This window comes from Erinaceus europaeus, chromosome 1 (genome assembly GCF_950295315.1).
Source record: "Erinaceus europaeus chromosome 1, mEriEur2.1, whole genome shotgun sequence".
Lineage (NCBI taxonomy): Eukaryota > Metazoa > Chordata > Mammalia > Eulipotyphla > Erinaceidae > Erinaceus > Erinaceus europaeus.
Window position 1 is genome coordinate 27,188,020 of NC_080162.1, and position 16,957 is coordinate 27,204,976.

The 16,957-nt window shown below is 43.5% G+C and overlaps 1 pseudogene; it reads right to left on the bottom strand.

Annotated features, from left to right (window-relative positions):
• Window positions 1-5,657: 5,657 nt before the first annotated feature.
• LOC103128521 (small ribosomal subunit protein eS8-like) lies at window positions 5,658-6,320 on the bottom strand (annotated as a pseudogene).
• Window positions 6,321-16,957: the final 10,637 nt, after the last annotated feature.

Sequence of the window (16,957 nt, forward strand, 5' to 3'; positions counted from 1 at the left end):
CTGCAGACTTTTCAGTACACTCCTTTGTAGTTGTGATTGCTGTAAGGGTTTGATGAGGTCCTCCCCAGATCGTTTTCAATTCATTTACATGTATATTGGCTTTTTATATTTATGTGGGGTCATCTAGTTTATATTGTGCTATTTTTGTTTTTATTTTTTATTGCCACCAAGGGGCTTGCTGCTTGCATGAAAAAACCACTGTTCCTAATGGCTACTCCCCCAACCCCCTTTTTATTCTTCTGTTAATAGGACAGAGAAGTTAAGAGAGGTGGAGCTAGAGAGGGATAGAGAATGAGAAACACTTGCAGACCTGCTTCATCACTTGTGAAATTTCCCCCTGCAGATGGGGACTAGGGGCTTGGACCTGGATCCTTGTGCATGGTAATATGTGTACTTAGCTAGACTGTGCCACCTCATAGTTCCATTTTTTGTTTATTTGTTCTGTTTGTTTGTCTAAGTAAAGCAGATCTAAATTTAAATTAACTCACCTCTGTAAGAGAACATTGCAAGGAGCATCAGACATTGAGTAATTTCAAAGTTGAACTGCCTGAGTCCAAATCTAAAATCTTTAAATTATTCAGTGTTTCAGAAAGACAGAAAACTGAGGTTGGCAAAACTTTTGTCTACAATAGTTCATGCTGTAACCGTTTAGATCTAGTAATAATGAAAACACATTTTTAAGTGAATTTTGATAAGTGGATTGTTATTTCTTTGCAACTGATTTGTACTTTTTCATGTAGATTCATGCTTCCATCTGATAATCATATTCCTTCTGTCTCAAGAATTTTCTTTTTCTTTTCTTTTACAGGAGCACTGCTCAGCTCTGGCTTATGGTGGTGCAGGGGATTGAACCTGGGACTTTGGAGCCTCAGGCACAAGATTCTCTTTGCATAACTATTATGCTATCTACCCACCCCGAGAATTTTCTTTACGATTTGTGTTAGTATAAATCTACTGCCTATGGATTTGATCAGTCTTTGGTGGAATGGAATGGGCACCGTTGAATTTTATTGTCACCTTTTTTTACTTTTTTAGTAATGATTTTAATGTCATTCACTATATATAATGCAACTTTTGAATATAATTACTTTCAATGGCACTACTATACCTTTTTACAATGTATCATGCAGCTTTAGTGCTGAGCATAAATTTTAAAGCAGAACATTCAATATTTTTGTCTTTGATTTTCTATGTTTTTTAAATTGATGTGTAATTCACATAGTATTATACTATTTGGGGATCACAATTCAGTGGCATTTAGTACACTGAAAATATGTGTGACCATATCCTCTGTCTAGCTGCAAAACATTTTCATCATCCCTAAGGACAATTAAGTTTCTTTGAGGTCTGGGAGATAGCACAATCGTTGCCCACCACCAGAGGCCCCATATCCAATCCCGAGCAGGACCATAAACCAGAGATGAGCAGTGCTTATGTCTCTCTATCTCTCTTTGAAATAAAATTAAAATATTAAAAAATAATTTTCTTTGAGCCTTCCTAACTAAACAAATTGAATATATAACCTCAAAAGGACAATCTAGTTTCCCACTATAGAAATTATTTCTTTTCTGGATCTTGCGTCTTGGAAGCAAACACCTTAAGGCTCTCTGTTAAGGTAACAAAGATGTTTCTACCAGATACACAGGAGGATTCTTTTGCCCAGTTATTTCCTAAAATAATATTTAGTGAAGTATAAGCGTTATCAAATAAAACTCATGAACAAAAAAGTACTTTGTTTGCTGTTACACAGAAAAGGAATAGCTAGTTTAAGAGAGCTTCTTTCTGAAATAAAACATTTTACTTATTAGTTTTTAAACTTATTCTTACGTCTTATTATTATTGTTATTATTTTGCTTCTAGGATTATCATAGGGTAAACTTAGTGCCTGCACTATGACTCCATAATTCCTGGTGACCATTTTTCCCTTTTTACTGGTAGAGAGAGAGGGGAGAGAGATACAGAGGAGACAGCTGTAGCATTTACGAGCTGCTCATAAAACTCCCTTCTGCAGGTGGGGACAGGGAATTTGAACCCAGGTCCTCCTACACAGTGATGTGTTAGACTGAACCCCCTTTTCTTCCCTCCTTCCCTCCCTCCCTCCCTCCCTTCCTTCCTTCCTCACCCTCCCTCCTTCCTTCTCTTTCTTTCTTTTTATCCTTCCTTCCTTCCTTCCTTCCTTCCTTCCTTCCTTTCTTTCTCTTCTTAATATCTTTCAAATTCAAATGTGTACCAGAAAATTACTTAGGGACTTCTGAAAGGAGAGCATGCCGGTGATGAGGGCCCAGAGGCTCCCCATCACAGGTCTCCCTTCTCCTCCCATCTATCTGACTAGAACATGGACTTATAGAGTTGGGGGTTTTCAGATTATCCTGGGCCAGGGGGTATAACCCCATTGCCTCTGGCTGACCCTCCTGTGTTTCCTGGGCAATACATCATCCAAGTGACATTTTGTGGAGTGTTATTAGCATGTCAGTGGCTCTTCTGAGTGTCCTATCTTCAACATCCCAACAGTGACTTGGTGCTGGTGGTGTGTGTGTGTGGGGGTGGTGGTGGTGGTAACATTTATCACCTTCATACACAGAGTTGTAGCAGACACTCAGCTGATTCACAGAATTTTCCTCTGTTGTTTTCGGAAGAGTATCTTCAGATGATTTTTAGTTTGGGCAGCCCATTCAGGACTTTAATGGGAATGTAGGATGACAGCTATAGCTACATTGTACATGTCTGCTTTGCTCTTCTAGTTCTGAGATGTTGGTATGCTTCTAATTCTGCTTCTAAGACCCCTTCTGTTTCATTGGTTTAATCCCCCCGGCTTAACACTGTATTCTATTTACATAAACCACTGTTAACTAAGCACTACCCTTCCTGCAGGGCATTGGTTTAATCCCCACTGGTTCATGATGTCTTTTTGCTCCGCCCCCTCTCGTAGTACACCCTGATTTGCACCAGTCACTTTTCGCTCCACCCTCTCTATGTCACATCCTGTTTCCACCCTACTTGGCCAGTATATATAAAAGGACAGGATTGTGATTATAGTTTAGTTTAGATGGCTTAAATTGTGCTGTGTTCCACATGAATAAGAGATACTGTTGCCAAGATCAGCCATGAGTCCCTGGTCATCTGTCTCCCGCCCGCGAAGCTAGCCCAGCACTGAGACACAGCATCTGGGGGGTGAAGAAGGCCTCAGCTCAAGTCAAGTTCCTGAGGCAGGATAGAGATCACTTTTTAGGTAAAATGACCTGGGGACCAACCCCCTTTATGTAAGGGGGACCTGGGGAAGATCTCAAAGGAGAATTGTAATAGTTTGTTGTCTATTTTGAACAAGTCCAGAGATTCCAAGCTATATCCCTGGACTCTAAAGAGGGAGAGGATTAACCTTCAGTCTGTAGGAATATTGTCATGGTACCATCTCAAATGGTAACATCTGTGAGATGTGATTTGTGGAGTGGGGTGGGGTGGGGGAGGGGCTGGAAATGGGGCAACTTGGACTGAGGGGTCATTAAGCTTTCTTTTAATTCTTACAAAGGTCTCTTGAGTTACTTGACCTTGAAGTACTTCACCACAGGGAGTTCAAAGTGCCTGGCTCTGCAGTGGGGATGGCAGTAGCTAAGAATACAAAGATGAACAAGACACAGTCTCTACTCTGTCCCACTTTGTGATGGAGACATCACAGAATATGAAGATCACACCACACTGGAGTCATGAGCAAGGCCCTGTGGTTGAGAGTAACTTCGAAGACAAAGCTCAGTAATGCTTCACAGAAGTAACATTTGAGCTAAAACTAAAATTTGGCTAGGCAGACAAATGGGGATGGACCAGAGAAGCAGCTGACACACCAAATCGTAATGTGAGAGTTACATCCAGAAAGCAAAAAAGCAGGAGCCTAGAAAAGAGCTGCCAGAGGGTGAAAGTAGACTTGAAGATGTGAGTTGGAAGCGCATCCCATCAGAAATCACTTGGGAGTCTATAGCTGCTTTAATTCATGTTCTTTCGCCCAGAGGACTGCTCAGATTTGGATTATGGTGGTGCTGGGAATGACTTAAGTTTTTAAATGAGCATAGCAGAAACAGATTGGGGGGTAATTTCCAATGTGTTGTGGACAAGAGAGTCAGAGGAGGAAGCCAGTGAGGAAGCTGTTAGTAAAGAACAAACCTAATGGTGACACCCTAGGGCTGGATTTGTGAAGCTGTGAAGCTTGTGGACTCAGGATGGTTGTCAAGTTTCCCCTTCCCACCCCCACTTTTTTTTTTTTGCCTCCAGGATTATTGCTGGGGCTTGACACCTACAAATCTACTACTCCTGGAGGCCAATTTTTCTTTTCTTTTTTTCTTGTATTTTCTCCTTTTTCTCCTTCTCCTTCTTCTTCAATTATAAAACAGACAGAGAAATAGCAAGAGAGAAAGAGAAACACTGTGGCTAGGTGGTGGTGCACCTGGCTAAACACTTACTTTACATTATGCGAGGACCCAGGTTTAAGCCCCTGGTCCTCATCTGCAAGGGGGAAGCTGCACAAGTGGCAAAGTAGGGCTACAGGTGTGTCTTTTTTTTTCTTCCAGGGTTATTCCTGGGGCTTAGTGCCTGTACTATGAATTCACTGCTCCTGTGGTCATATTTTAAAAGAATTTTTTATAGGACAAAGAGATATTGAAAGTGGATGGGATGATAGAGAGGGAGAGAGAAAGACAGATACCAGCAGACCTGCTTCACCGCTTGTGAAGTGACCCCCCCCCCCAAAGGTGGGGAGCCAGGGGCTGGAACTGGGATCCTTGAGCTAGTCCTTGCCTTTGGTACTATGTACGCTTAACTCAGTGCACCACCGCCCGGCCCCCTCTCTTACCCTAACTCCTCTCCCTCTCTAAATTTCCCTCTGTCTCTTTATGATGATGATATTGATGATGAGAGAACCACCTGTAGCCTGTGCCACCACTGTGAATCTTTTCCATGTAGGTGGGGACTGAGGGGCTTGAACTGAGGTCAGTCCTCAAGCATGAGAACTTGTGTGCTTAACCAGTTGCACCACTGCCCTGCCCCTGCACCACTGCCCCTGCTCCAGTCGCATGACTGCCCTGCTTCTTGCTCTCCTGCAGTCCTTCCTTTTCCTTCCTTATTCTCTCTTACTAGTTTCTAATACATACATATTAAAACTTAAGAATTTTCCTCTGAGAAACTCTGTTTTCATCCTATCTTGTCTTTTTTTTTTTTTTTTTCCAGAGATAAGATGCTCATTTTATTCTTGAGAGCTTGTTTGGAGGTTCTAGCAGGGGAGCGCAGCTACTCATATTCCCTCCACCCAAGACTGGTCCGTCTCTATTCGGGGAAGGCCGTCCTCTTCCACCCAGCGCGCAGCTTCGGGAGGGACGCACATGGAGCGGTGAGGGAGGAAGGGGACGCACGCCTAGCCAGCCAGATCAGCCGAATCAACCCTGGAGATCAATGGGGTGACAGATGTCGCAGCCAGATCACCCTCACATCCACTCATTTTATTCTTGATTTGGCTTTCAGAGAAGCTTTCACACGATCATTTTATTGTTTTCAGTCATCTTGCTTTGGCATTGTTGAGAGTTCAGTTATCTGGGCTGGGGAGAAAGCATGATGATTATGCAAAAGGATTTTCTTTTCTTCTTCTTTTTTTTTTAAAGAACAGTGAAGGCCTTTATTACATGAGCCAAAAGACTGTTTATTTGCCTTTCCGAGCCTTGATTTTCCTCAGGTAAAACTCTAGCTCCTTGCCCTCTAGCACACAGAGGCCCACACTGGCCTGGTCTTGAAGCGATGCAAGCAAGAAGTTTGCCCTGCTGGAACTGCTCTTCAGGAAGACTGCTGATTTTGGCATTCTTTTTCCTTTCATCGTATTTCCTCTGAATCTTCTTTGACTGCTTTTTGTTTTGGATCTCTTCCTCCTCAGGAGTCAGTTTGGCACCCTTCTTGCAGCCCAGGGGCAAGGCATAGTGAGACTTGTACCACTGCCGGTAGGGCGTGCAGTCAGTAAGCACAATGCAGTTCTTCACCAGGGTTTTGGTTCGGACCAGCTCGTCACTGGATGCATTGTAAGACAACATCAATGATCCTTGTTTTTCGTGTGCAACACCCAGATTCCCCGGAGAAGTTCCCCACGTCCACCTTCAAGGCTTGATACTTCTTGTTGACTCCCCAGACACAGACCGTGTGTATTCGGCGAGGGCCAGTCTTTGTTTTGGCAGCTGGGCGCCCCAACTCATACTTCCGCTTCTTGCGGTTGGGCTTCCTCTTGCCTCCGGTCTTGCAGCGCTTGTGCCAGTTGTCCCAAGAGATACCCATCGCTCGGTGCTGGCTGGAAAGAGAAAACCTCAAAAAAGATTTTCATGCTTGTGACTCTTAGGTTTCAGGTTCAATTCCCAGAACCAATATAAACCTGAACCAAGTTGTTTTGGTGAGAGAGTTGCTTTGGTGAGAGAGAGAAAGAGAGAGCGCGAGAGAGATATCACTTTTCTATGACTAGGTCTATAACAGGTTCTAAAGACTGCTGTACATTTGTGACTTTCTCTGTGGTTGATACGTTTTATTCAGAATTTTTTAAAATTTATTTATTCATTCCCCTTTGTTGCCCTTTTTTAATTGTTGTCGTCGTTGTTGGATAGGACAGAGAGAAATGGAGAGAGGAGGGGGAGACAGAGAGGAGGAGAGAAAGACAGACACCTGCAGACCTGTTTCACCGCTTGTGAAGCGACTCCCCTGCAGATGGGAAGCCAGGGGCTCGAACCGGGATCCTTTCTGCAGTCCTTGCACTTTGTGCCCAGTGTGCTTAACCCGCTGCACTACTGCTTGACTCCCTTCAGAAATCTTTGAAGTATCACTGAGGCCTTTTGTATTCATGATACCACCCTGAACAGCTTCCTCAGGCTAATTTCTTTCATTATTTTGAGAAAGAGAAAGATATGGGAAGAAAAGAGGAGAGACAATAAGAGAGGAGAGTCATCACAGCAACTGATCCAACATCCATGAAGTGTCTTCCCCCTACCTCCAGTGCATGGCACCAGGGCTTGAACTCAAGGCATCAAGCATCAGAAGGACTGTGTTCTATTGTATGAGATACTGTCCATTTCTCTAATTTCTTTGAAAAAGGCACACTGTGCATATGGTATGAGCCCGGATACCAGGTCCTCTCTCCCCTTTGTTATTCACACTGAGCCAAAACCTGTAGGTTTGAATGTGAGCACTTGAGGTCAGGAACTGAATCTTACACAACTGGATTGCCTAGCTGCAAATACCACTCACACTCCCATATGGTGCTGGGAATTGAACCCAGGGCCTTGTACATGATAAAATCTGGGCTTTATCTGGTAAACCATCCCTTAGCCTCCTTCCTAGTTCAGTTCTTTTTGGTGGTAGAGATTTGGATTAGAGACTTTTATTTTTCTATATCCACCCTTTCAACTCCTAATTGGGTCTCTTGAGTGTCACATTATGCTTTTATTCATGGGACACCTGCAAGTGCTAGCCACAGTGAAACACAGGTGAATAAGACATGGTCCTTGTCCCAAGGGGCTCTCAGTCTTGTGGGGAGATAGTGTATTAAGTGCTGAAATGCCCAAGCACTGTGGCAGAGCTCTGTGGAGGCAGCTGCCTGTCCTCTTGCCTTTTTTTTTTTTCTCCTCCAGTCAGTGGGGTCACTGGGTGTGGGAAACAGTGCAAAACACACTCTGTCTATGCCTTAAAACAAGGACTGAGACTCCGAGAGTCATGAGCAAAGTAAAAGTTTTACATGTGTGTGTGTGTGTGTGTGTGTGTGTGTGTGTAAGCCAGCAAGCACACCAAGGGCAATCTTCACAGCCTTTTTATACATTACTGGACTTGGGGACAACCTCTCCTCTTCCCCTTTGGAGAGAGAATATTGGCTCACAAATCTAACCATGTTCAGGAAAAGGAAATGGGATCGGATATTAGGAGGGAGCCACGGGTCTAGAAAGGAAGTGCAAGGAAGGGGATTTTGGCCAGGACAATGTGGCTATACTGGGAAAGAGAGATTTAGGAAGGGGCTGGGAAGTCTAAGCTAATTCTGAAGAAAAACAAGGAATGGTTATAGTCACGTAGACATGCAAAAGTCAGGGGTCTGTAGTCAGACTGGATTGATAGACATCAATGAAAAGGCTACAACCAACTGGGCTATTTCTCACATTAGGGCTTGGTGCTGTCACTATGAATCCACTTCTCCTGACAGCAATTGTTTCTTTATTTTTAATTTTTCTTTATTTATTCAATAGGGCAGAAAAAAATTGAGAGGGGAGGAGAGATAGTGAGGGGGAGAGAAAACAGTTACTTGTAGGCCTGCTTCATCGCTTGTGAAGTGTCCCCACTGCAGGTGGGGAGTGGGGGCCTGAACTCCAGTCCTTGTGTATAGTACTATGTGTACTTAACTGGTTGTGCCACCGCTCAGTCCGCATCTTCTTCTGCTTTCTATGTTAATAGAGTGTGTAGCCACCCCTCCCAGGTCGAAAAATACTTTGCTCTTCTCTGATGATGATCATAGGTGATTATTACAACTCTGGGATTTTTCAGGCTCAGGGGGAAAAAAAACCTAGTATAGTCATGGGCCCTTTGGAATATAACTAAAATATGCCTACTAGCTATCTACAGAATGGAGACCCCCCAACTCTTCATCTGCACTATTCCGGACTTTAGATCCATAATCGGTCAACAATTTGTTTGGCTTTATATGTTAACTCTCTTTTCAACCACCAGGTTCCAGATGCTAGCATGATGCCAACCAGACTTCCCTGGACAGATAACCCCACCAACGTGTCGTGAAGCTCTGATTCCCCAGAACCCTGCCCCACTAGGGAAAGAGAGAGGCAGGCTGGGAGAATGGATTGACATGTCAATGCCCATGTTCAGCGGGGAAGCAATTACAGAAGCCAGACCTTCCACCTTCTACACTCTATAATGACCCTGGGTCCATACTCCCAGAGGGATAAAGAATAGGAAAGCTATTAAGGGAGGGATGGGATATGGAGTTCTGGTGGTGGGAATTGTGTGGAGTTGCACCCCTTTATCCTATGGTTTTGTCAATGTTTCCTCTTTATAAATAAATTAAAAAAAATGTTCAAACTGCAAAAAAAAAAAAGCTACCTAATCAACAAATAAAAGGAAATTACTATTTTAGATAAGAGGTGGAGAAGGAAAGAGGAAGGGAGGGAGGGAGGGAGAGAGAAAGAGAGAGAGAGAGAGAGAGAGAGAGGGGACATGGAAGCTTCCTTCAGTGAGATGGGGACCTGGGTTGTGCACATGGCAAAGCAGCACACTATCCAAATGAGCTACTTTTCCAGTGAAGAAAGAAACATTTATTGTCATTACTTTTAAAAGTTTTGTTATGGTACTATCAACTTGAACAATAGTTTGGAAGACTTAGGCAGGTTCCAAATGGCAGGCCAGAAGTACTGAGGTACTCCTATGACAAATGTGGGAATACTGGAAGCAACAGCAGCAACTTATCTATCTATCTATCTATCTATCTATCTATCTATCTATCTATCTATCTATCTACTTTTGCCTCCAGGGTTACCACTGGGGATCAGTGCCAGCATTACAAATACACTGCTCCTGTGGCCATTTTTCCAAATTTTTTTTGATAGGACAGAAATTGAGAGGGGAAGGGAAGATACAGAGGGAGAGAGAAAGATAGACGCTTGCAAACCTGCTTCACTGCTTGTGAAGCGCCCTCCCCCACAGGTGGGGAGCTAGGGGCTTGAACTGGGATTCTTAAGCAGGTCTTTACCTTTCCTACTATGTGTGCTTAACCTGATGTGCCACTACCAGGTACCCCTCATCAATTTTTAAAAAGTTTTTATTATCTTCATTTATTTATTTATTTATTGGGTAGAAAGAGCCAGAAATTGAGAGGGAAGGGGGTGATAGAGAGGGAGAGAGAAAGAGAAACACCTGCAACACTGCTTCACTACTTGTGAAGCTTTCCCCCTGTAGGTAGGGACCAGGGGTTTGTACCCAGGTCCTTGTGCACTCAACCAGGTGCGCTACCACCCAGCCCCCATGCATCAATTTTTTTTAAATGAAAAGAGGTTAATCATGAAATAACATTTTCAGATTTTTGCAAGTCATATTTTCAGATATCTTACATCCAGTAGATTTTTTAAAAAAGATTTTTATTTATTTATTAATGAGAAAAATAGGGGGAGGAGGAGGAGAGAGAGAAAGAATCAGACATCACTCTGGTATGTGTACTGCCAGGGATTGAATTCAGGACCTCATGCTTGAGAATCCAATGTTTTGTCCATTGCACCACCTCTTGGACCACCATCCAGTAGATTTTTACGGCAGGGAGAAAGAGAAATATGAGTCACTTTTGATCTTAGAACTAAATAGGTGTTACATTATTAGAGTTCTCTCAACCCATATATGCAACGTGCCACTGTTGTAGTGAATAGCAAAACAAACAAAAATAAAACTAAGCCCAAAGATCAATACAATAAACAAACTACACAAATATAGACCTGAAGAAGCTCATTCATAGCTCCTTCTTCAGACTCTGAATAGTGTGAGGAGTAGGGGTGGAGGGGTCAGTAATTAGTGATACTTGAGCAAGTATTATTTATTTATTTATTGGGGAACTAATGGTTTACAGTAAAATACAGTAGTTTTTACATGTGTAACATTTCTCAGTTTTCCACATAACACTCTAACACCCCCACCCCATCCTCCTCTGCATCATGTTGCAGGACCTGAACATCATGTTCCAGAGTCCAGAGTTTGGTGCAATACACCAACTCCAGTCCAAATTCTGCTTTGTGTTTTCCTTTCTTGAACAAGTCTTTTTTAAAAAATATTTTACTTATTTTTTGAATAGAGACAGAGAAATTAAGAGGGAAGTGGAAGACAAGGAAAGAGAGAGAGAGAGAGAGAGAGAGAGAGAGAGGAAGAAAGACACCTGCAGCACTGCTTCACTTCTTGTGAAGCTTCCTCCCTACAGGTGGTGATTGGGCTTGAACCTGGGTCCTTGTACATTGTAACATGTATACATATAGGATACAATACCACCTGCCCCCTATTTTTATTTCTTTATTGGGGGATTAAGGGTTTACAGTTGATAGTAAAATATAATAGTTTGTACAAGCATAACATTTCCCAGTTTTCCACATAATAAGTCAACCCCCACTAGGTCCTCCTCTGCTATCATGTTACAGGACCTGAATCCTTCCCCACTCACCTTAGAGTCTTTTACTTTGGTGCAATAGCCCTATTTCTTTTTAAATAAATTGTGACTGTTCTCCATTCGACATTCATCTCTCTCAGTCACGTGAGCTAAAGGATTGGTTTCAAAAGCATTTGGCCCAATGTTATTTCTCCTTTCTTCTTTTTCTAAATTGTTATTATCTTTATTTATTTATTGGATAGACAGCCAGAAATCGAGAAGGGGGTGATAGAAAAGAAGAGAAACAGAGACAGCTGCAACACTGCTTTACTGCTTCTGAAGCTTTCCCCCTACAGGTGGGGACTGGGAGCTTGAATCTGGGCTCTTGTGCATTGTAACATGTGTGCTCAACCATGTGCATCACCAGCTGACCCTTTTATTTTATTTTATTTTATTTCTTTCTTTCTTTTTCTTTTTTTTTTTTATTTAAGAAAGGATAAATTAACAAAACCATAGGGTAGGAGGGGTACAACTCCACACAATTCCCACCACCCAATCTCCATATCCCATCCCCTCCCCTGATAGCTTTCCCACTCTCTATCCCTCTGGGAGCATGGACCTAGGGTCATTGTGGGTTGTAGAAGGTCTGGCTTCTGTAATTGCTTCCCTGCTGAACATGGGCGTTGACTGGTCAGTCCATACTCCCAGTCTGCCTCTCTTTCCCTAGTAGAGTGGGTCTCTGGGGAAGTGGAGCTCCAGGACACATTGGTGGGGTCTTCAGTCCAGAGAAGCCTGGCCGGCATCCTGATGACATCTGGAACCTGGTGACTGAAAAGAGAGTTAACATACAAAGCCAAACAAATTGTTGAGCAATCATGGACCCAAAGCTTGGAATAGTGGAGAGGAAGTGTTATTGGGATACTCACTGCAAACTCTAGTGTACTTCTGCTTTTAGGTATATATTTTGCAGTAGTTTATGGATACGTGTGAACATATGCTCTCTCTCACAGAACCTGGTGTATATCTAGGTTTTGGGACTTTGTCAGAAAGTGAACCACCTGAGATGAAATTAGAGTATACTGTGAAAGGAAAGGTCTCACCTGAGTAATGAAGCTGAAGGGTTGTCATTCCACACGTGAAGTCTCTGGACACAGTATGAAGTGAAGCATGTTGAGGTGGCAATCGTTGCGTTGGTTAGGTTGTGATCAGCAGATGCAATATTATTTGATATGGATTGGAAGAGGCATACAGGAAAGTGGGCCCTATCCAAGGGTTCCAGGACTGGGGGAAGTAGAGGTTCTATAGTGGAGATGTGAGGTTCCTGCTGTCTTAGGGTTCAAAAAGACAATCGATTGTTGTATGCTTTACATTGGTTTGGTCTAGCTCTCCCCCTGCCAGGAAAATTGGTTTCGTCCTGCTAGTTTCGTGGGCCTGCTTGTCCCTGCCCCAAAGAACCCGGACAGAGTTCGAGACTTCTTCTTGGCGCCACCATGTGAGAAGAATGCAGGAGAGTTCTGTTTGGTGATTAGTTTGGGTTAGTTTATGAATCATTGTTCGTGAATAAAGAAATACAGCTTCTTGGCCCAGCCGCGTGTCTCTGGTTGTCTCTGTTACCCGCCCATGAAGCCAGCCCGGATAAAACAACAAATGGTGCCTACAACGTGGGACCAGACCTGCGCATCTCTCAGATAAGTGAAGACAATTTGGCTACCTATGCACTATGGCCTTCTCTTCTGCTTGTGAAGAGATCTCCATAGGCCTCTGCCCTTTCTTCACGAGACTGTTTCGCTGTTTCTGGAACATTTATCTCTCGACCACTCTGTGGTTTCCGCCCAGTGCCAGCTCGCAGGAGCCCAATGCCAGCCTGCAGGAGCCCAATGCCAGCCCGCAGGAGCCCAACGCCAGCCCGCATGAGCCGGCTTTCTGCTGCGTGGCGCCGGGCATTGGGCGCCGGCTCTCTCCACGCTGCTCGGCCGCTGGGAACAGGGCAGCAGACATGGCAGGGCCATGGGGCAGGGCTGCGGCAGCCTATCCTGGCCGCCACCCCAGGGCACCTCTGCCCGTGCCTTCTGCACGGCTGGCCTGCCCGCCCTCATGCTATGAAGTATGGACAGATCCCGGGCCACCCGGAGACCGTGGCTCCCTGCCCAAACTGGGCCCCCTGGCCGAGATCTCCAGCTTGGGTCTGAAGGCAGATGAGCTAGAATACGCAGAGATTTGTGCAGAGATCGCAACCTACAATTCCTAGAAGTGAAGCTGCCCAAGAGGCCACCGCTGGACAATGCACTCCCAGAACGGCTAAGACAGTATAGATCTAAATTCGTGTTTAAAATGACATGTCTTCATAACAAAAATTTCTCTCCTTGTATATTGAAGACCATGTGTATGTGTGTGTTTAAAGTTTGGTAACATTAACTTTAAGGTTAAGAATATAACTTTAAGGCTAAATCCTTACCAGGCAAAGTTAAATGAAAAAGGTTTTCAATGTAATTCTCATAAAGATAAAATTAACTTACATTTAAAGTCTGAGGTAAAAATTAGTTAACAATCAATATATTTTAACTAAGTTGGTCTAAACAAAACCTGCGCACACCTAGGGTGTGTCTCCATCTTGAATGGGTGTAACAAAAGGTTAAATAGACTTGTTGATATTTAAAACTCTCGATTACCTTCCCTATTAGAAATGGTAGATTACACAATGGCTATGCTAATGATACTCATGCCTGAGGTTTTCTTTCCTTGATTCTCATGTTTACCTTTTCACATTCTATTGTTTAAACTTTAACCAACCTTAAAATTGTTCTAAAAAAGACTTCTAATTGTAATAGTTATCAATTGTGATAAACTTCTAACCTGCTACAAGTTTGTTTCATAGTAAGTAAATTGCAGCTGTCAAGTTCTCTACAGAAAAGCAGAATTCCAGCAGCTGACCTTCCTCATACGACATTCCACCCCCTGGCATTCTTCCGTGGACATTTGCTTTGGACTGGCATTTCTATCAGACTCAACTGGTACTCCTCTTGGACACTTTGCAGCTTCCCCTTATGCTGCTGGGTTTCTCAAAGACTGACTGCAGCCATGCCTTGGGACTCTAGGCCCTTCCCCGCCCCCATGCTAAAAAAATGCCCTTCGAGGCAAGTATGCCCCCCAGAGGCAGGAAATGTTTTTTTTTTTAAGCTGATAAAGTTTTGTCCACAGAGGCAAAAAATGGCCCCCTCAGGCCTTCCCTTGGCAGCACACTGGTTCTTGTTACTTGCTTACATGTTTTTCCATGTTTGTGCCAGTTTCTTTTTTGAAAATGCCTGTACGATATAGGTTTCTGTTCACCCCACACCCCTGATACTGTAGTCATTAGTTAAAAAGAAAAGGGGGAATTGTTGTATGCTTTACATTGGTTTGGTCTAGCTCTCCCCCTGCCAGGAAAATTGGTTTAGTCCTGCTAGTTTCGTGGGCCCGCTTGTCCCCGCCCCAAAGAACCCGGACAGAGTTCGAGACTTCTTCTTGGCGCCGCCATGTGAGAAGGATGCAGGAGAGTTCTGTTTGGTGATTAGTTTGGGTTAGTTTATGAATCATTGTTCGTGAATAAAGAAATACAGCTTCTCGGCCCAGCCGCGTGTCTCTGGCTGTCTCTGTTACCTGCCCGTGAAGCCACCCCGGATAAAACAACAATCGATAGTTAATGTTATCATCACATTATTTGGTAATTGGGTTAACTTTGAGAAGTCCTTTTGTTAGGGTTTGCTGTACAGTAGCCAGTATCTTGTATATAGCTGTCTTTTTTTTTTAACCAGTGTTATTGGCAGGATTCAATGCCTGCACAGTTCCGCAATTACCTTTTTATAGAGGCTGAGAAACAAAGGTAAAGAGAGAGACAGAGATAAAGAGAGACACCTACTTCACTGTTCCATTGCTCGAGAATCTCCCCCTCCCCACAAATGCAGATTGTGTGCTTGAACCTGCGTCCTCCTACGTGGTAACATATGTGCTTTACCAGGTGAACTACTACCTTGCCAGTGGCCCCAATTAAAAAAAATTATTTGTCCTGTATTTTTATTGAGAATAAATTGACAGACATCACAGTAGAAGCTTAAGACATATGATGATTTGAGTTATAAATTATGGGGACACAGGTTGAGCCTGGTTGGAACCCTGATACCTCTTCATGAGGACAGAAGGCATTCACTTAATAAGCCTTCCCACCCCTCCCTGACCTCCATCTTGTTAGACCCAGAGGCTGTAAGAGTTCCCCCTCTGCCTGGTCTGGATAAACCTGATTTGCTCAATGGAAAGTGGATAAACCCGAAGAGCCCCTTCCTCATTCTTAAGTCCCATGCCCCAGGTAAGGGAAACTTAAGAGCCAGAGTTGTTAGAAGAAAGCTAGAGTCTAAAATACCTGATTGGTTCTTGCTGTCAAATTTTGCCCCTATTCAGCTTGGTGCCCCAGCACCCTGCCCCAGCACCTGGCTTCTTTTTACCCTATATAAACCCTGCCTTTTTTTCAATAAACACACTATCCCCTGCCATAGTGTCCAGAGTTCTCACTCTGTGTGCTCACACCCACTGTGGCCTGTTCTTTTCCTCCTCTGCCACACTTCTCTGGTGGCCAACAAAGTGGTGGGTGTGGGATTGACAAGGCAGGCAGGCCTTCCAGAGATTGCCCTGCAATAAATATTGTGATCATCAATTCTTCTGATGGGTGGTAATTCTGTGCCCAATTATACTCACATGTAAAATGGGGATCATAATAGCATCCCCTTTAGTGTCACTGGGAGGACTCAGTACATACAGCATGCTCACAATAGTGTCTGGCAACACTTTTCATCATCCCAAGAAGCTTAATACAACTTTTCTGACAGGTGAGAATTATAGAACCAGGTGCTCCAGGAAAGGAGCACCCCCTTTCTCTGCTCCCCCAGATGCTCCACACCCCTACTCACTTGTCTCTACAGTTCTGTACACACCAGGCATCAGGTATTGCTCTGGCTTTGAAAATATGCAGTCCTCATCTCCTTTCTCCCATAGAGCTGGTTAACAAGCCATCATCTCAGAGGAATTGAATCTGGACAATCTGACCAATAGATCACTTTAATACATCTGACTCCTGTGCCCCATTTCCTGAGAATTACCTTCCCCTTTCTCTTGCCACTGCAAATTTAAAATCAAGGTTTTGGAGCTTTGAGTTATGTCTGCTCACTGATTCTGTGACCTAGCTGCACTGAAGAATGCTCTCTCCTAGATTCTTGCATTATAGGTACAGAAAGTATTCCCTTGGTATGTTGCTTAAAATGAAGCAATTGCTTAATGATAAAAAGAGTACACTTTGGAACACTTTTTCACTAGTGTCTCCTGGGTGGACCAGTTCGTGAACAGAATTTATTCCCTTTTCTCTTTTTATCCCTTATCTCACCCACCTCTGCTTCTGGTGGTGGAGAGAGAACTGGGTTTTATACCATGCCTATGCTAATCACAGAACTATTTGTAGTAGCTAAAATTTGGAAACAACCCAAGTGTCCAAGACAAATGAATAGTTAAGGTAGTTAGAGAGAGAGAGAGAGAGAGAGAGAGAGAGAAAGAGAGAGACTACTCAGCTCTAAGCAATGTTGAAATCTTCTCTTTTGCTACAGCATGAATGCAATTGGATGGAATCATATTAAGTGATACAAGCCAGATGTAGAAGAATGAGTACTGGAAACCATATTATATGTCTTAGGATCATCAGTCAAGGGGATGAGTGGAGATAAAGGGTGAAACTTAAACTTGCTGTGGTCTATTGTAGCAGAGCCAAAGACTAAAGTGAGAATGGGGCTGAGAGAGCACTGGGGGGACCTAGTGCAA